The 20,360-nt window shown below is 40.7% G+C and overlaps 1 long non-coding RNA gene across 2 annotated transcripts in view; it reads left to right on the top strand.

Moving 5' to 3' along the window:
- The window catches only part of LOC117668344 (uncharacterized), a 32,358-nt gene extending 12,529 nt beyond the window's left edge, over positions 1-19,829 (top strand). Inside the window, exons 1-4 of one of the 2 annotated variants that reach the window (XR_004592255.3) lie at positions 9,357-9,413; positions 13,648-13,760; positions 16,711-16,849; positions 17,877-19,829. This is a non-coding gene — a long non-coding RNA (uncharacterized LOC117668344). Of the gene's footprint in view, positions 1-9,356; positions 9,414-13,647; positions 13,761-16,710; positions 16,850-17,876 lie in introns of those variants that run through there. The other variant, XR_009620137.2, reaches the window with a different exon arrangement.
- The last annotated feature ends 531 nt before the right edge of the window (positions 19,830-20,360 follow it).

The following is a 20,360-nucleotide window of genomic DNA, read 5'->3' as shown; positions in this document are numbered from 1 at the left end:
GCATCATGTGGTGGGGGCGCGCACTCGCTATCTTCGAGCGGTGGCGTGCCCCGGTCCCCATAGCCCTTCTCGTATCCCAGGCAGTTCAGACTCTCAGGGCCCGAGCCTTCGGCTGCTGTCGTGCAATGCCAGGTCCGTGGTAAATAAAGCCCCCCTCATTTGCGATCTTATTCAGGAGGGGGGAGCGGACCTGGCAGGTATTACGGAGACCTGGTTGGGCCATGAGGGGGGGTTTCCCCTCGTGGATATGTGCCCACCAGGTTTCCGAGCATTCCATCAGCCGAGAGCTCAGGGCAGGGGTGGGGGGGTGGCGGTTATTATAAAGGAAAGTCTTGATCCGAGGGAGACCACTGTTCCACAGATAGCCAGATGTGAGTCCCTTTTTGTGAGATGGGGTCGTGGAGTACAGATGGGCTTGTTGATCACGTACCTGGCTCCCTGCCGCGTGGCAACGGCCCTGCTTGAGCTGCTCAACGTCATAGCTGAGGTGGCGGTTGGTACCCCCAGACTTCTAGTCATGGGGGATTTCAACCTGCCATCTGTCGGCGAAACGTCTGAGGTGGCTCGGGAGTTCATGGCTTCCATGACGGCCATGGACCTTACTCAGTTAATTCATGACCCCACTCACATGGGTGGACACACTCTGGACTTAGTTTTTGTCTCTGGTCAGTGGTCGAGTGGCCTTGATACAGGGGATATAGTCATCGAACCCTTGTCATGGTCTGACCACTCGCTCCTTCGACTGGACTTTCTAACCGCTGCACCCCGCCGCAGGGAGGCGGGACCGACCAGGTGGTTCCGCCCCAGGCGCCTGATGGACCCTGATAGGTTCCAGATGGAGCTTGGGCCATTTCCTGAGACTATGACTCACGACTCGGCTGAGGACCTGGTGGCCGCCTGGGATAGTGCGGCTGCCGGGGCCTTGGACCGTGTCGTGCCTTTGCGGCCTCTGACCCGGCACCGAACTCACCTAGCTCCTTGGTTCTCCGAGGAGCTTAGGGAGATGAAGCGCCGGAAAAGACGCCTGGAGAGTAGTTGGAGGACCAGCCGCTCCGAATCCGACCGAACACTGGTGAGGTCTCATATTAAGACCTACCTAGTGGCGATAAAAGCGGCAAAATCTAGCTATTTTGCCGCTCTTATCGCGTCATCAGATAATCGCCCGGCCGCCCTGTTTAGGGTGACCCGCTCCCTCCTCCATCTGGAAGCGCGGGATGACCCCTTGCAGGGCCGAGCTGAGGACTTTGTGCAGTATCTGTATGACAAAATCGCTCAGATTCGGGAAGGGCTGGCCTCTGACTGGGTATGTCCGGATGGGATGACTGAGGCAGGTCTTGAGAGTGTTATCTGGGGGGAGTTCGATCCTGTGGCTCCCGAGGACATGGACAGGGTCCTGGGACGGCTGAATGCGACCACATGTTTATTGGACCCGTGTCCCTCCTGGTTGGTACTGGCTTCCCGGGAGGTGACACGAGGCTGGCTCCAGAAGATTGTTAACGCTTCTTTGAGTGAGGGGGTCCTGCCGGCCGCTTTGAAAGAAGCGGTTGTGAGGCCCCTCCTCAAGAAGCCCTCTCTGGATCCGGCTGTTTTGGCTAACTATCGTCCAGTCTCCAACCTTCGCTTTGTTGCGAAGGTTGTTGAGAGTGTGGTAGCACAACAGCTTCCCCGGTACCTGGATGAAACTGTCTATCTAGACCCGCTCCAGTCCGGCTTCCGACCTGGGCACAGCACGGAAACGGCATTGGTCGCATTGGTGGATGATCTCTGGAGGGCTCGGGATAGGGGTTGCTCCTCTATCCTGGTCCTGTTAGACCTCTCAGCGGCTTTTGATACCATCGACCATGGTATCATGTTGCACCGGTTGGCGGGGTTGGGGGTGGGGGGCACCGTTCTGCGGTGGTTCTCCTCCTACCTCTCTGACCGGTCGCAATCTGTGTTGACGGGGGGGCAGCGGTCGACCCCGAGGCACCTTGCTTGTGGGGTGCCACAAGGGTCGGTCCTCTCGCCCCTTCTGTTCAACATTTATGTAAAGCCACTGGGTGAGATCATCCGTGGCTTCGGGGTGGAGTTCCATCAGTACGCTGATGACACCCAGCTGTACATCTCCACCCCAGGCCACCCCAACGATGCCCTTGAAGTGATGTCCCAGTGCCTGGAGGCCGTGCGGGCCTGGATGGGGAGAAACAGGCTCCGACTCAACCCCTCCAAGACCGAGTGGCTGTGGCTTCCAGCGTCCCGATATAGCCAGCTGATGCCATCGCTGGCTATTGGGGGCGAATCACTCGCCCCCACGGAGAGGGCTCGCAACTTGGGCGTCCTCCTGGACGCACGGCTGTCTTTAGAAGACCATTTGACGGCCGTGGCCAGGGGGGCTTTTTATCAGGTTCGCCTGATACGCCAGTTGCGCCCCTTTCTAGATCGGGACTCTCTACGCACAGTCACTCAGGCACTAGTCACTTCCCGCCTGGACTACTGCAACGCTCTCTACATGGGGCTCCCCCTGGGGTGCACCCGGAGGCTCCAGCTGGTCCAGAATGCAGCCGCGCGGGGGATTATGGGGGCGACGAGGCGCTCCCATGTGACACCTCTCCTGCGCGAGCTGCACTGGCTCCCGGTAGTCTTCCGGGTGCGCTTCAAGGTGTTGGTGACCACCTTTAAAGCGCTCCATGGCTTAGGGCCGGGGTACTTACGAGACCGCCTACTGCCACCAATAGCCTCCCACCGGCCAGTACGCTCGCACAGAGTGGGCCTCCTCAGGGTGCCGTCCGCCAGACAATGTCGGCTGGCGACCCCCAGGGGGAGAGCCTTCTCTGTGACGGCGCCCACCCTCTGGAATAACCTTCCCCCGGAGTTACGTATAATAACAGACCTCCGGATTTTTCGTCGGGCCCTGAAAACTTATTTATTTCAACTAGCTGGGCTGGCTTGAGCTAAATTTTAAATTGGTTTTAAATTGGGTTGTTTTAATTTACGGCCAGAATATCTAATTATTTTAATACTGTTTTTTAAATTTTGTATGTTTTGTTTTTACTTAGGCTGTGCACCGCCCTGAGTCCTATTTGGAGAAGGGCGGTATAGAAATTTAAACAAATAAATATAGAAATTTAAACAAATAAATAAACACAACCCTGATGCGGCCCTCAATGAAATCAAGTTTGACCCCCCTGGTCTACTGCGTCCATATACAAACATCAGATTTGATTTAAAATTTATTAACTACTAGTTGAATACCGGTGCTCCACTATGAAACTACGTGATCGGGCTTGATAAACCGTTTGAAAATTAATGAGTATGATCGGCCTCTCCTCTTCCCTTCTCTCTCCCAGTCTTGCCCACAGAAACGTCTCTTATCCTATCCCCTTCTCTCTCTCCGGCTTGCCCCACAGAAGCCTCTCCTGTCCTATTCTCTCCAGAATTATTTTCAGGTTGGGAGGGGGAGTAGAATGTCTAACTAGCATCAGAGCGTGTTAATAATAATATAAGAAATACTAATGATCTGATGGTCATTTTGAAAAATCCTTTCTTAGCGAGCACATAGAAGCCAAGAGGAACATATATGTCAAATTTTAAATTTGTAGGCTTTATGGTTCTGGAGATTTCGTGATTGCGGCGTGAGTGGTTTTCACTTTTAGATGATAGATAGATAGATAGATAGATAGATAGATAGATAGATAGATAGATGATAGATATTCAGTGGCCATCAGAATCCTCAACTCTTTCCTGTCTGCTGCTGTCTGTAAACAGGGACATCCAATATTTATGAGTCCCCATTTAGTTTAAATATTCACAAAATCTGCATTCATGTACTAGGTATCATGGTTTCCCATAGTCCTTTAAAACAGACAAACCTAGGAAACCAGAGCAGGTAGATCAATCCAAAGAGATTGGGAAGAGTTTGTCCAGAGCTTTTTCAGCACATACTTCAGGCTATCAATAATAGATGATGTAACACTGAAACGATAGGGAGCGGCACTGAAATAATCTGGAATAATCTCTTTGAATCGGCTTAACCCACAAAGAAGCATGGATCTGTTGTTTAAAAGAAATTTCACTTATTCAAAAATAGCAAATATGCCAAGGATGATGAGGGAGCAGAAGAGAAAACAATCCCATGGATATCAGGTTAATGTTGAAGTATTGATCACGGAGCTGACTTCTTAAACAGGAACTCGTTTGTTCTATTCCATTTTGATGAAAGCATTGATGGAAAATGCACTTCCCAATGCCAAGATTTACTTGAGACGCTAGTAAGACAAGCTGCTTTGCTTACATCTACAAAAACAAAAGCGCTTGTAATTTGACAGCCATGTCTTTAAAAAGAAAAGAAAAGAAAAAGCAACTGACTTCTATTGATTAAATTGGTTATTCCCCTTTTAACAGTTGCACAATTGACAATGGGTTTTTTTTTCTTTTAAAAAGAATCCTTTATTTATTCTGTTGTTATTGTTCTTCCATTCATAAGCGAAACTATTAGGCACAAAAATATTGGTATGAACTCTAGTATAGAGACTAGAAATGTTTACAAAGTTATTTTGTAACACATAAAATGAATTTGGGCACCCAGCTAAGAGATATCAGAGGGAAAAGCTGAGCTTAATTAATATTTGTTCTATCTGAGTCACAAATAGTTATGGAAATTTCATCTCTCTTTTATTTAATTATACTCTTTATAAGTATATGTTTAATCTGTAATTATATCTTCATTTGGCTGTTCTGAGCTAGATCCTATACTCTACAGCATTTCATAAACTCATAAACATAAAGAATTTTTACTTCTTTATCTTCTATTTGATCTTATTAGCGCTCCCAATATTTCCTTGGTTAACGTGCCAGCCATGGCTTGGATCCAAAGTCAATCTTTGCAGCAGAAATATTCTCTCTACCCAAGAAAGCTGTTCTAGGTTGCCTGAAGGCAATGAGGAAACTCACCCCGGATCTGTACTGAAAAAATGGAAGACTTGCAAATAAATATGTTCTTCTGAAATCCATGCTGTGGCTTTGTCAGATATTCCCGTTCTTTTGTCCATGTTTAAAATGTCTACCCATTTGAGTTTAAAGTTGATCCATCAACAAAAATGTATATAGGGCATATTGGACTCTCTAAAAATACTTCCCCAAGAATCAGAGATGGGTTTCAGCAGGTTCTGATCAGTTCTAGAGAACCGGTAGCAGAACCGGTAAATACCACCTCTGACTGGCCCCGCCCCCATCTATTCATTGCCTCCCGAGTCCCAGCTGATCAGGAGGAAATGGGGATTTTGCAGTAACCTTCCCCTGGAGTGGGGAGGGAATGGAGATTTTCCAGTATCCTTCCCCTGTCACGCCCACCAAGCCACACCCACAGAACTGGTAGTAAAAAAAATTTGAAACCCACCACTGCCAAGAATGTATTTAAAATGATAAATAAAGGGGGGGGAGTTTATGCGGGAGGTGTAAGAAATTTGAGGACATACTAACACTCATGATCAAGTGATTATTTAGTATGTTTTGGGTATTGTGTGTTAATATATATTTGTACACTTATCAGAAAATATTTAAATTTTTAAATGTTAATATATATACTAAAGCTGTTCAACTGTAGCCTGTAGGCCTCATGTAGCCCTAGACTGCTAGTAAGGCTGCCTCACAAGGTCATAAACTTTTAACAGTAAGTTTGTTGTTTATAATACACTGACTACATTATATATTTTATATGTGGCCCAAGACAATTCTCTTCATTCAATGCAGCCCAGGCAAGCCAAAAGTTTGTACACCCAAGTACTTTGGAATTTCAATGCTTATCAGATATTGTGGTTGTACAAAATATGGAGGTGATGACAAAAAGAGTTACCGTATTTTTCGGAGTATAAGACATACCAGAGTATAAGACACAGCTTATGGGGAGGAAAATAGGGGGGGGTAATTCTGCCTACCAGGTATTCATCTGGCTAGCATTCTTAGTCTGGTCAGCTTCAGCACATTAGTTTGCTGGTTTTTATCTCCTGCTTGGGATAAAAAACAGCTTCTAAAGCACAACTGATCTTTGGAGAGAGAAGCAATGAGAAAAGCAGGCAAACCACGGAGATCGCTTCACTCACTAGCACCTTGTTAGGGCTGAAAAAAAGCTTCGAAAAAGCTACATTCAGAGTATAAGACGCACTCAAATTTTCAGTCTCTTTTAGGAGGGAAAAAAATGTGCCTTATACTCTGAAAAATATGGTATATTAAGAAATGGGGAAAGTGATATTATTCCACTTGTTAAGGAATGATTATCCGAAACATGTAATCTATCTGTTTTGGAAAAGATAAAATTTTTCTACCAATCAAGGGATGCAGAATTTCATCTTATTATGGCAGAGATTTTGTGATATGTTCCAATAATACATTCTACAATATTGTTGACATTATAGTAGCAAATTCATTGGTAAACTAGCAACTACTGATAAGTATAAAAAAATATTTTTCTTTAATTTATATATCACTGAAACGATACCACTTTACCTTGCTTCAGGTACTGTATGTGAATAAAATAACATTGTAGATATATCAGGGGAGAGGTTGCCAGAGAAGGCCCATTATCTAACCTACACCCTGGATATTTTACAAGAAGAATTATCAGTCATCTCTAGGTGTTGTGGCCCGCCAGCAGCCAGTGGATCTAGCATCAGATTCGGATAGTGAGGAGGTTGGGGAGGAACATGGGCCAGTCCTGGAGTCTGGGGAAGGCTCTGATGAGGGCTCTGCGTCGGAGGCAGAGAGAGGACCAGGACCATCTACCAGTTATCAGCTGCCTTTGGAGTCAGACATCAGTGAGGCAGACAAACAGCTGGAGCCTGTTCCCAGTGTGAGTATGTGCAGAGTTGCCAGATGAAGGGAACAGCTAAAGAACAAGTGTCAACTTGGGAATAAAGCCACAGGTGGACGATGAATGGCTCCTCCCAGAGGGAATAAAAGAGGAGTGAAAGGGGAGTGGCATTTGCAGCAGACAATTAGTTCATTATTGCATTCTTGCCAAGTATTATGGCATCTGAAAGATATTGGCCTGGCCACTCTCCAAGCCTGATAAAGATCGGTATTTGTGAACTATCTTGAAAGACTGGGAGAGGAAAGACTTTGCTGGAGAGAAATTTACTGTAAATTAAATAAAAGGGGTTTATCGGGATGAGGACTCGGCTTCGTGCTGCTGGGGACGCCTAGGTCAGAACACTAGGTAACCAGACTAGATAGTCTAAAAGTGTTCCATGAGTGCCTCTCTTTTTTTCTCAGTAGCTCAATTTTGGGAGATACCATTTTGCTGGCACACTCACTAGCTGAGGTTGCAATGAGTAACCATCGTAGAATCGACCAGGTGATCATAATTGAAGAAAGATACATGAGGACAGAAACAACACTGGGTTGGTTGGTTGGTTGGTTGGTTGGTTGGTTGGTTGGTTGGTTGGTTGTATATTGCAAGTGATTGGAAGCCATTTGATTGGTCACATAAATGCCAGCAGAATTTAGTAGTCCAGATTTTAAATTTGGACTCAGGAGATCCAAATCTCCATTGACTATAGACCTCACTGAGTGACTTTGGATTAATTACTCACCAGGGCATCCTCATTGGCACTCTAATGAAAAAACAATCTCTTGCCAGATCTAATTGGTTCTCAAGTGGATTTTCATTCATGACGAATTTCCCCCATCCTACGCACTGCCCATTTCATCTTTGAATATAGGAATGCACAAAGCTTGTATTCTTTCAGACGTCCTTTCCTGGACTACAGTATCTAGGACAGCAATAAGTAGCCTCATGATCTCTTGATTTTCCTAATCCTCTGAAATCCTATCCAGAAATAAACTCATTATCAGTAGTATGGATCACACGTCGTGCTAATTTCTTTTGCTAATTTTCTTAATTGTGAGCCAGGCTACTAGAGTGAGCTCCATAAGCTATCGATAAAAATATCCCAGCTCAGCATTATACGTGAACACAGCCACTGAAGAACTTAGGAGCCAGTCAGCCATGACCCTTTCTTAAAAAGGCCTGTTAGTGTTGGTTCTTTTTAAACTATGCATGCTCTTGTTTGAGTCTAATTTGTTTTCAGTGTATCACCCTTTCTTTTTAAAGAAACATTAACAAGTGTTAATGTTCATTTCCAAGCAATCTTTTGTATTAGAACAAGATATTTATTCCTGCTTTGGTTTTATGGGTTATGGCTCTTGGATGCATATATGTATTTTTTTTTCTTTTGAGATTCTATCAATATGCAGTTTTTGTTCACATGTTTTATTAAACTGGAATTTGTCAGTACCTCTGCATAATTTCAACTGGTGTTTTTTTTTAAAAAAAAAATTGATTTATATGCCGCCCTTCTCCGGAGACTCAGGGCGGCTTACAATGCATTAAGCAATGGCCTTCATACTTTTGTATATTTATACAAAGTCAGCTTATTGCCCCCACAAACTGGGTCCTCATTTAACCTACCTTTGAAAGGATGGAAGGCTGAGTCAACCTTGAGCCTGGTGAGATTCGAACTTACAGTAATTGCAGACAGCTGGTGTTAATCACAATGCTTTTAGTCTGCTGAGCCACCAGGCCCATAATTGGGCCTGGTGGCTCAGCAGACTAAAAGCATTGTGCAAAATATTGTTTGCAATCTCCCTAAATGTATTGAGTTTCCTATATATATTTGAGGGGAGGGAGGGAGGGAGGGAGAGAGAGACCGACAGACAGACAAACAGAGACAGAAAGAGATAGAGAATAAGCGAATGTTCAAGAATTTTCCGGTCATCTATAAAGATGCCTTCTGAAAGACACTATAGAAACAAGTTATACTCACTGAATAGCCCATCTTTATAAATTCAAAGTTATTTCCACACATCCACAGGCATATTTAGTGCACAAAGGTTCAGAAGTATTGAAAATAAATATAAAAGATATTTTCTGATTTCTCTTAGGCTACTGCTGACAAATAGCAGGAATCTGATAGAGAAGGATTTACTGACAATAGTAAAAGCAAGCCATGGATCAAGAAAAATCTTTTCATAAACGCTGAAGAAATACTTGAGGTAAAGCAGAAGGTAAAGGAATTTGCAGGAGTACTATGATCCCCATCAACATCACCCTTATTGCAATTCATTGTCACTATCGCAGTTATCTCCCACCCTTTCTCTGAGAGCTCAAAATACTTCTTTATTACTCAATATAAAATATCTCTTATAGGTTTGTGAGATGGGATCGGTTGGAATAATTAACATCCACATTCTTCTTATGAGTTCCATGGCTGGAAGGGACGTGAACATGGATTCTCTTCATCCCAGCTCAATTCTTTAAACCTGCACTTTTAAATATCAGATTGTGGAAGGAATTCTTATGTTGGGAATATATAAGGATTGTTTAAACTGGGAAACCAAGAGTTGTTTTAAAAATATTGTGAAGCAACCACATCAACCAGGTTTGATAACCTTTTTTGGAAATTACCATTGGTAATCCTAACATTTTTGTTCTCATGACAATTTCCCAAAGTTTCGAAAGTTAGTCTTGCAATGAAGGGAGAATGATCCCTGTCATCTGATTGGAAGACGCCCTTCAAGTCTGTGATACATGAAGGGAGATTAAGGGATGTTATCATGTAATTGATTGCACTTGATCCCTAACCTTACCAAAATGTGACTTTAACCTGAGAATAACAGTCACACACTATTTAAATCAAAACGAATTAAAATGAATTAAAATTAAAAACAAATTAAAATGTAATTGGGATAACCTCTGGCTGGTATTGTAACCATTCCTTCTTTGAGCAGGATTCTCTGATCTCATTTAACGATCTTAATAATAAATTTGAACCAGCTTTCTTGACATATCCAGAAAGAGCTTCGTTATCAGGGCTTATGTTTGCATTCTTGCCAAAAGCAATTTGGTACTGAGAATCTAAGTAGATGCCCTAATTTAAATACTATAGCTACAGTCCTCAAATAGGTCCCAATGGTAATTAGGTTGGGAAAAACCCATCCAGAATTGGGGGTGGGGGTGGGAGAGCCAAACATTAATTAATTTTAAAAGGTGATTATTTATCTGGGAGTTAATAGCAATACCCGACTGATTGCCTATGACAGGAACAGATGTAGCTGAGCATAATTTGATAAAAATTAGGATAGTGATTCCACTTTTGGCATGGCGGTCGTCTGCAATGAAAAATATCCACTAGCTGTATGTCTACGGAGATTCGTAGTCATCTAAGCCATGGCTGTCCCCAGAGTGCTTTTTCAAGAGGTAACTGGAGTTTCTTTGTTTTTCCTTGAAGACATTTTGCTTCTCATTCAAGAAGCTTCTTCAGCTCTGAAGTTACAGAACTGAAGAAGCCTCTTGAATGAGAAGCAAAATGTCTTCAAGGAAAAACAAAAGAAGTCAGATTGCCTCTTGAAAAAGCACCTTTGGGACATCCACCAACTATACTTCATATCTGGTGTAAAAATATATAACATTTATATAACATTTTGTAAAAAGGAATGAAATAAGGTGCTCATTCTTTTTGCAACCCCCTTCTGCTATATTCCAAAATATCAAAATATTTCTTTCTGGGTGTTGGAAATCATTCCCTAAGGAATGGCTTCTTATATGTTTTCAGTTTTGCCTTTGAGAATGAAGAGAATGAGGACCCAGTTTGTGGGGGCAATAAGCTGACTTTGTATAAATATACAAAAGTATGAAGGCTATTGCTTAATGCGTTGTAAGCCGCCCTGAGTCTCCAGAGAAGGGCGGCATATAAATCAAATTAAAAAAAAAGAGCAAATATGTTAAATTATTTTGCATTACAGGTTCCTCTTGAATTTTAATGATTGAGTGATGGGTTTTGGAATGAGTTACATATTTTACGCATGTTTGATCATGTATTTGTAGCTCTCTAGAATTCATTACACTCTTAGCCATATGATTGATTTCATTTTGACTTCCATTGTTATTTCTCCACATTAGCTGTTCAAAGTTGCTTCTCACACATGATGCCATTTGAAAGTCAGAACATTTGCAGAATTGCTGTAAAGTAGATGCAAGTTCCTTGGAGAAAGGGGCTTAGACACGTCAGAGTTAGTTGCTTGGGGTTGGTAGATTTGTTCCTTCAGGTTCTGAAGACCAGTTGTTGAAAAGCTATGTGAGTCCACATAAATATACAGTTCCAATAGATCTTTCTTTATATCATCTAGTCTTTGGAGAATTTATGCTTGATATTGACTAAATAGTTGATTTTTCATTGAGGCTTCCTCTATCAGTTCTACTAACAATGTGACTGTTGGTTTTGTTACAGATAGCTTTGCTGACCAGGGGTGGGCTTCAAAATTTTTAGCAAGGGGTTCTCTGCCCTGTTGCTGAGTGGGCTTGGCCATGGTGGGCATGGCCTACTAGCCCTCCTGCACCACGGTGATGGGGCATTTTTGCCCTCCCCGGGCTCCGGAGGCTTTCCTCAAGCCTCCAGGAAGGCGAAAATGGCATCCCTTCTGGCCTTCCTGAACTTCTGGTAGCCAGCCAGGAGTGGGATTTGGGGGTTTTCTGAACTGCACAGAATCTTAGCTAGAGGTTCTCCTGAACCCCCCACAGTCCACCCCTATTGCAGACTGTATTCAAGGACCTCACATCATTGTTACTTTTTGCCTCATCATTAATTTTCTTGGCCCATGTTCAGCATTATTATTCAGATAATAATGATCTTATAACAAATCACTTGAACCATGAGTCTCACCGTTTTCATCAAACTAGATATTCCCACATTTTACCTAGCATTGAAATAGTTGAGCTATTACATTTGACTGAAATTTCCAGTTCTTAGGAAGCCATTTAATTCTTCTCACATCAAACTGTGACATTAAAATACAAAGAGGTGGCTTAGATTCTTTTAATGATATTTTTATTAAACATTAGAATTAAAAAGATAAAATGTAATAATACAAAGAGTGAAAAGCAGAAAGAAAAATTAAAGAATAGAAAAATAGAAAAGAAATAAAAAATAAGAATACAGTCAAGGAAAGAGAATGATGGTATCGAGAATGAACAATATAAAAATTTATTGTTGGTTGGCACTTGGTTTTTTTTTTTTAAATTTGATTTATATGCCGCCCTTCTCCGGAGACTCAGGGCGGCTTACAATGTGTTAAGCAATAGCCTTCATACTTTTGTATATTTATACAAAGTCAGCTTATTGCCCCCATAAACTGGGTCCTCATTTTACCTACCTTAGAAAGGATGGAAGGCTGAGTCAACTTTGAGCCTGGTGAGATTCGAACTTACAGTAATTGCAGACAGCTGGTGTTAATCACAATGCTTTCAGTCTGCTGAGCCACCTGGCCCTTTATTTAAGAATAGTTAAAAAATGGACCGTCTAGCTATTCGTTCACTTTCAACAAACTTATATTTTATTCAACACTAAGTTATCTAACTAGTTTTTCAATATTGTGGCAGAAAATACATAATAATATTTGGGACTCGGCAAAGTCAGAAAATCCACTGAGTATTCAAGTCATCTTTGCAGTTTTTCAGATCCATTTGAAAGTGTCTGATTCAACCAGCCAATGCCATTTTCTTCAAATGTTTGACTCAAAAAAGTTATTTGGTCAAATCTCATTTAAACCAAATCACCCATTTGAAGTTTCAAAACATTCCTAATATAAATCATGCCTTTGTGGATTGTTCACAAACCATGATTAAACAAGGCACAAATTAATGCTGTATATGAACAGGTCAAAGAGACACCTTTTTCCATTTATTGTATCTATGTTTCCAGATCATCTTTAGATTGTAGCAGTTCTGGAAAACATGCAGAAAACTTCAGTGGAAAGAAGAAAACTACCATCCAGTGTTAGGTGTAAATCTTTATCTGACCTTTGTAGGCTGCATTCAGAGAGAAATTGACTGACTTTCTATTATAATTCCAGTATACCCATTTTATAAAAAGGAATATTTGTATTCCAAGGATATTTGAGAGAGGCAAGGTACATACAATAACCGAAGGGCAGCTATACAAACTAAATAAAACAGTGTGACATTAAATATTAACATATACAGTATGTACCACTTAATAACCACACTTCTGTAAAATATTACTGAGAAAATTAAAAGATAAGAATCATTCAACAAATATGCTAATCATTGTGATGAAGTACTAATCTTTCAATGTCTGAATCAGGCTTTTGATAACTATCTCTCTGGCAAACCAAAAGTTCCACATTCTTATTATTAAGAAAATATAATTAATAATGATGGATCAGACTTGTGAAAAGCTTTCTTTTCTGTCTAATGCTGTCATTCTTAGTTCCACTGGTCAGGTGCCTCTATAAATAATCATCTTGTATTTTATACATTCTGTGAAACTGTCTGAAGAATTTCAAGCAGGGGTTGTTGTTAACTTAAATTGTGTTTGAACAGTTATATAATGTGCATGTGAGACAGAAGCTGTTCCACATGCGTCATTAGATTTATCATGGTTGAAATATTTCTGATAACAATGTGATATGATAATATAGACTATACTAAGGGCATATAAATGTTAAGCTTTGGGTGACGTGGAAAGGTTCACACTCTAAAATTAACTTTTGTTTCACATTTTAACTTTCTATATTTGTGTGCTGGTTCCTAATAACAAAATCTTACCCATAAGAAAACTAATATACAGATTTTTTTTGTTTGTTCTTGATGTGCAGAAAGGAATGTTCCTGAGGTTTTGTTGTCCAAAATTATAACTCCAACTATTGATTAAGAAAAACGCAGCAGATGACAAAAAAACAACAGAAACAAAAACAGATAAACTGATCAGGTGAGTTTTTCAAAGTTGGGAGTTGTAGATTTGGTAGATTTTATGAGATTAAATATTTCTTGAGTTTTATACTGCAAAAATAAAAGAAAACTGGGGAAGGGTCAATTTGAAATTCTTAAAGGAGTGTAATCATGGCATATTTTGAGGATGCCATTTTGCCCTTTACTCCTCAAAAATGCACCGCCGCCCCCCCCAGTTCCCCCCAAAGTATAGGCCAAAATGGAAGGAACTGTCTTCTTCTTCTGTCATATCCATCATTGGACATTGGCAATCTTGTTGGCGATCCTATTTTTATCAACAGTCACATGAAAAAGTGCTGCTGAGTTTTGTCCAAACCAATCCCTTAGATTTTGAATCTATGATATTCTTTTTCTGCCTGGACCTCATTTGCCTTCAATCTTTCCCTGGAAGATTAAGTGAAAGATGCCGTATTTTTCCAGGTGTCGCATCACATGTCCAAAGGGAGCTCCAAAGAGCCATGCTTTGCATCCCCAATATAGGGCAATGAGCATTTCCACAATATGCTCTACAAATTTTCCATGCCATCAAAGAGTGTTAAACCTTGGGGCAATCTAAACTATTTTAAAGAATAGCCATTAGGGCTGATCAGTAGATTTAGGCCATTATTCAATGTGACACTTCACTCCTGGGGAAAAAGGATAGGAGTCAAGCAGGAAAAATATTCTGTACCCACCAAAATGGTCTCTTTCCCAGTCTTCAGAAAACCCATGATTAGCCTAGAACCGTGATGGCGAACCTATGGCTCGTGTACCCAAAGTGTCAGAAACCAGAAGAGCTGGTGTTCCATTTTCCATCGTGAGCATGCGTAACCAGAAGACTTGCTGGCCAGTGTGCATGTGCGCGCCGGAAACCAGAAGTACCATATCCAGCGCGCGCATGCCGCCTGGGCAGCTCCTCTTCCTGGTAACAGTCCTGATGACCCTCACACGGACGCGAACCGCACACTCATGCGCTAAGTGCTCCCTTTTCATCACTTGGTGCTGAAAGTACGAAAAGGTTCACCATCACTGGCCTAGAAGCTCTTCTTAGTCTTAGATTTAGGGGCCAGACTTAGCCCGAATGTTACAGATGTGATAGAACAGGATTTCTCAACCTTGGCAAATTTAAGATGAGTGAACTTCAACTCCCAGAATTCTGGATTCTGGCTGGAAAATTCTGGTAGTTGAAGTCCACATATTTTAAAGTCACTAAGGTTGAGAAACATTGCTCACTATCTCTTATCATGTTTTCTCTAAGGACCTATAAAACACTGCCCTACATTTCTTTTAAAAACCAAGGTCAGTATTCTAAATATATCCTAAATGGATTATGTCATCATATACGTACCGGTGATGGATCAATATGTTATTTATGATAAAACACAGAGGGAGGAATCATCTGTAAATGCAAATCAATACCCAACATAAAAACAGACTAACAGCTGCACTGATAAGATATCATGAAGGCTTGTTAGAAATAAATTGCTCTAACTGCCACTTGCTATTTTTAATCCCAGCTAACAGTGCGAAGATTGCTAGAATCAATAGGGGTACAATATGGCGCCAAGAGTATTCTATCATACAGCATTCAAGATTCAGATATATCACAAGCTGGAGTCCAGTGAAATAGAGATGTTCAGGCAACAATAAACTTTAGCCCAAAGGATCTACAGAGCTTTAGACATATTTATTTTCTGCAGTACCAACTGGTAAAATAATGCATATAATAAATAACTATGGCCTGCTTAAAGCAGCAGAGATATTGTAAATCAAAGTGTATCTTGTTGCCAGAGGACGAAGTGGAATTAGAACAATCAATAGTATCAGTAAAATTTAGATTTATTGATGTATCATAAAATTTCAGATACAGACATTTTCCCAGCTCTGGGTGATTTGAGTCCACATTAAAAATAGGTAAAGTCAGTAGCTTCAAGATACCCAACTATAAGGAAACACTTTTCCTACTGATCTGCCTAACAAAACAGTATCTGAAAGCTAGAGAGGTTGTGAGGAATATCTGATGGGAAGATTTTTGAATTTACACACAGCACTGGCCAGGCATCTTGAGGATATTTTAAAATACATTTTCAGCCGTGGGTATTTTTTAGCAAAGAGTATGGCTGTCCAAGGAAATAAGTCTAATACTATTCGTTTTCTCATTGAAGAAATAATAATATTTTTTTGAGTTTCTGCAGAGCATCATCTGAAAACAATTCCTTTACAGTTTAGAGTTTTCAAATGGGCAGTCTTTGCTCCATGATTTCATTAAGACTGTGGTCCTAAACACACAGTGACTCTGGACCAGGGGTGAAATCTACTTACCTTTCTTACTGGTTCAGAAGTGCACGCACATGCACAGAAGGTAAAGAACACATTACTTCCTGGTTAAAATCAGGAAGTAACAACACCCAGGTGGGTAGGCGGAGTTTTGCTCTGCCATTGCTACTGGATTGCTGAACCACCCGGCACAATCGCTACCAGATCACCCGATCCGGGAGGATTTCACCCCTGCTCTGGACATACCAGACACTTGAGCTAGTCAGTTGCTAACCCAGTTAAATCTCCTTTTCACTAACTCCTGGCCACACACACTCACAATAATTTGGTAAAAATCACAATTTGGGAATACAAAGCTGTACCTATCTGCTTGAAAAATACCAAGGATTTAATAAAATTGTACCAGAAGTAGCCTGCAGTACTACATTCTAACCACTGCGCCACCACAGCTCTTTTTATATCCTTTATATATCATATCCTTTTTCTGCTTTTCTGTGATTGTTTGCAGTGTCTTTCTATACAGCAAGGAAGGAAGAGACTGAAAAGGAAAAGTAGTTGAAAGTAGAGATTTTTTTTTTCTCACCAGTGTTAAATGAGGCAAGCTTTCTTAGAATGGAAAGGGAAAGACCACATCCGAAGAAAATGTGTTCTGTTTCTGCTTCTGTTTCTTCTAGGGAATAATGGCAGAGTGAAGATTTGTGAAGATTTGTGGCAAAAGACAAGGAAATGACACTTAGCTGCCAGCTGCCTGCAATTACTGCGAGTTTAATTCTCACCAGGCTCAAGGTTGACTCAGCCTTCGATCCTTTCGAGGTAGGTAAAATGAGGACCCAGTTTGTGGGGGCAATAAGCTGACTTTGTATAAAATAGAACATTGCTCAGGGGGGGCCAAAAAGCCCTACTAAGCAGGTATATACAAAAGTATGAAGGCTATTGCTTAATGCATTGTAAGCCGCCCTGAGTCTCCGGAGAAGGGTGGCATATATAAATTGAACTGATAAATAAATAATAAATTTATTTTATTTTTATTTATTTTATTTAAATTTGTATACCACCCTTCTCCTAGTGGACTCAGGGCGGTGTACAGCCAAATAAAGTACATTGGCTCCTTCAACTGGAAGGAGAAGACTTTATCCACTTCTCTGGATAAAGAGAAGACACGAGATTGCCCAAGCTGTGCTCCATATAATAGCTTCTCATGTGGAGATTGTAAAGCAGCAATCTCCAGAAGGTGGAAGAATCAAGACCTGAATGAATTTGCCATATTTGCTCCAGCCATAAAGGATGTTAAGTTTACATTTCACTTGCTAACAATTTTTGGAAATTGACTATTTATTGCTTTAAAAAAGTTGGACATTTTCAGAACGATAAATTTAGGAATACACTGGGTGAATAGAACTTAGAACTTAGAATAACAGAGTTGGAAGGGACTTTGGAGGTTTTCTAGTCCAACCCCCTGCCCAGGCAGGAAACCCTACACCACTTCAGACAAATGGTTATCCAACATCTTCTTTAAAATTTCCAGTGTTGGGGCATTCGCAATTTCTGCAGGCAAGTTGTTCCACTTATTAATTGTTCTAACTGTCCTTAGTTATAAATTGCTTCTCTCCTTGATTAGTTTCCACCCATTGCTTCTTGTTCTATCCTCAGGTGCTTTGAAGAATAGTTTGACTCCCTCTTCTTTGTGGCAACTCCTGAGATATTGGAACACTGCTATCATGTCTCCCCTAGTCCTTCTCTTCATCAAACTAGACATACCCAGTTCCTGCAATTGTTCTTCATATGTTTTAGTCTCCAGTCCCCTAATCATCTTTGTTGCTCTTCTCTGCTCTCTTTCTAGAGTCTCAACATCTTTTTTACATCGTGGCGACCAAAACTGAATGCAATATTCCAAGTGTGGCCTTACCAAGGCATTATAAAGTGATATTAACACCTCACGTGATCTTGATTCTATCCCTCTGTTTATGCATCCCAGAACTGTGTTGGCTTTTTTGGCAGCTGCTGCACACTGCTGGGTCATATCTAAATGGTTGTTCACTAGGACTCCAAGATCCTTCTCACAGTTACTACTATTGAGCAAGATATCACATATACGGTACCTGTGCATTTTGTTTTTCTTCCCTAAATGTAGAACCTTGCTTTTTTCATTGTTGAATTTCATTTTGTTAGATAGTGCCCAATGTCCAAGTCTGTCAAGATCCTTTTGTATCTTGAGCCTATCTTCTGGAGTGTTGGCTATTCCTGCCAGCTTGGTGTCATCTGCAAATTTGATGAGTTCTCCATCTATCCCCTCGTCCAAGTCATTGATGAAGATGTTGAAGTGCACTGAGCCTAAAACAGAGCCCTGGGGTACTCCACTGCATACTTCTCTCCATGTAGATGCAGTTCCATTGAGTACTGAATAGCTTCAATTCTTTATGCAAGAAAATGAAGATGTATTTTTATAATTATAAGTTTTGTAATTATGAATTTTAATTAAATTTAGAATTTAATAAAAACATCAAAAAGCAAGACACGGTTTTGTCTTTAGAAAGTCTTAAATGGCGAGTCTTAAGGACTCAAAAACGTTGAAATATTGGATTTTGGAATATTAGAATATTTTTGGAATATTGGATATTGAGACTTTGTAATTTTAAATAATGCATTTGTCAACCCTGAATTTTACTGGAGTGTGGGATTGTTTGTATCCTGGGGTGTTCTAATGTTAATTCAGTCTGACACAGTTTTGAGCTGGAGGAAGATGGAGTCTTCAGTCACCACAGCATAACTAGCCAATGAGTCATGCACAATCCAATGGCTCACTGACCGGAGGAAGAGAGAAGTGCTAAGCAACCAGCTGTCGTCTTGGTTGGACAATGTGACCGATTGTTTTGGAAACTTTAGAAACTGAAACTTATATTGGGGTGAAGAGCCTGGGAACTTTAGTACTGGCTTTTCACCAATAGTGCCAAGATGATGTATCTAAATAAATTTGTTCTTTGAGGAAAAGCAATGCCTCAAAGTTCGATTTATAATGGGTGCAGTACTTGGAGCCTGACATATTTGTGGGAAAGAATAATTGTTTTTGATATTGAAGACATTATAAGACAATCAACAATCAAGTTTCCCAGCCAGTCTCGCAATCGCTAGCCCCCCTCCCCCATCCAGCAGCAGTCACTTACTTACCTGCTGAGAAGGAAAGGGAAGGGAGATTTCTGATGGTCCCTCCCAAATTCCCACAAAGAAATTCAATACGGAAGTCAGCTGGAAGTTGGAAACCACTTCTGCTCCCACTGCATTTTTGTCCTGCTTGGTCATTCTTTTTCTGTGTTTAAGTAAGGAAATATCTCTAATCTATTAGCATTTAAATTGGCTTTAACTGTTTTTCTACTTTAACTGATATTTGTGAGTTTCTTTTCTTTAAAGGAGAAACTCTCCTTTTTTTGTCATTTTAAATTTTAATCTTTTGTTCGCATTAGGATATTGAGACAGCTTTATGACTTTTAAATGTGGATTTGCCTACAGCTAAGATTTGAGATGTGGAATGATGAATTTTATATACCCTATATTAATTAACATTATTTTAAGACTCTGGTCTTTTTGCTGATACATGTATTGGAGAAGACATTGCTTATTGGATTTATCTATAGTAAAAAAAAATGAGTTATGGGATGAAAACTTTTGTATTTGTTAATTAAGAGGTGGTGAAAAGATAGTGAAGTAATTTATACTTGTGATGGGATGGGAAGTTACTTTTTGGGTTTTTAAAGTTTTTTTTTTCTTTGCTTTTCACCCTTTTTCTTTCTTTTTTAACTTGTACTGTCTTACTACTGTAATCAAAATTTTTAATAAAATTATTATTAAATAAAATGTGCACCTTTCTATATGGAAGATAAAATGAACAGATGTTTTCAGGGACCAGTTATGTTTAGAGGCAGAACATTGAAAAACCAAATGTGCAGGTATAGTAGGTGGTACGTCGCTCAGCAGTAATAACTGTGAGAGGGACCTTGGAGTCCTAGTGGACAATCACTTAAATATGAGCCAGCAGTGTGCTGCAGCTGCCAAAAAAGCCAACACAGTTCTAGGCTGCATAAACAGAGGGATAGAATCAAGATCACATGAAGTGTTAATACCACTTTATAATGCCTTGGTAAGGCCACACTTGGAATACAGCATCCAGTTTTGGTCACCACGATGTAAAAAAGATGTTGAGGCTCTGGAAAGAGTGTAGAAGAAGAAGACCTCCAAGGTTCCTTGCAACTCTGTTGTTCTATTCTAACCCCAGGAAACCATTTGTAGATCCATTGTAACTTTTTAAGTCATAGCCAAAATTGCCTTCATG

The sequence above is a fragment of the Pantherophis guttatus genome, chromosome 3, assembly GCF_059756535.1.
Source record: "Pantherophis guttatus breed Tessera chromosome 3, ASM5975653v1, whole genome shotgun sequence".
In the NCBI taxonomy this organism is placed as follows: Eukaryota; Metazoa; Chordata; class Lepidosauria; order Squamata; family Colubridae; genus Pantherophis; species Pantherophis guttatus.
This window is presented reverse-complemented; position numbering and strand designations above follow the sequence as displayed.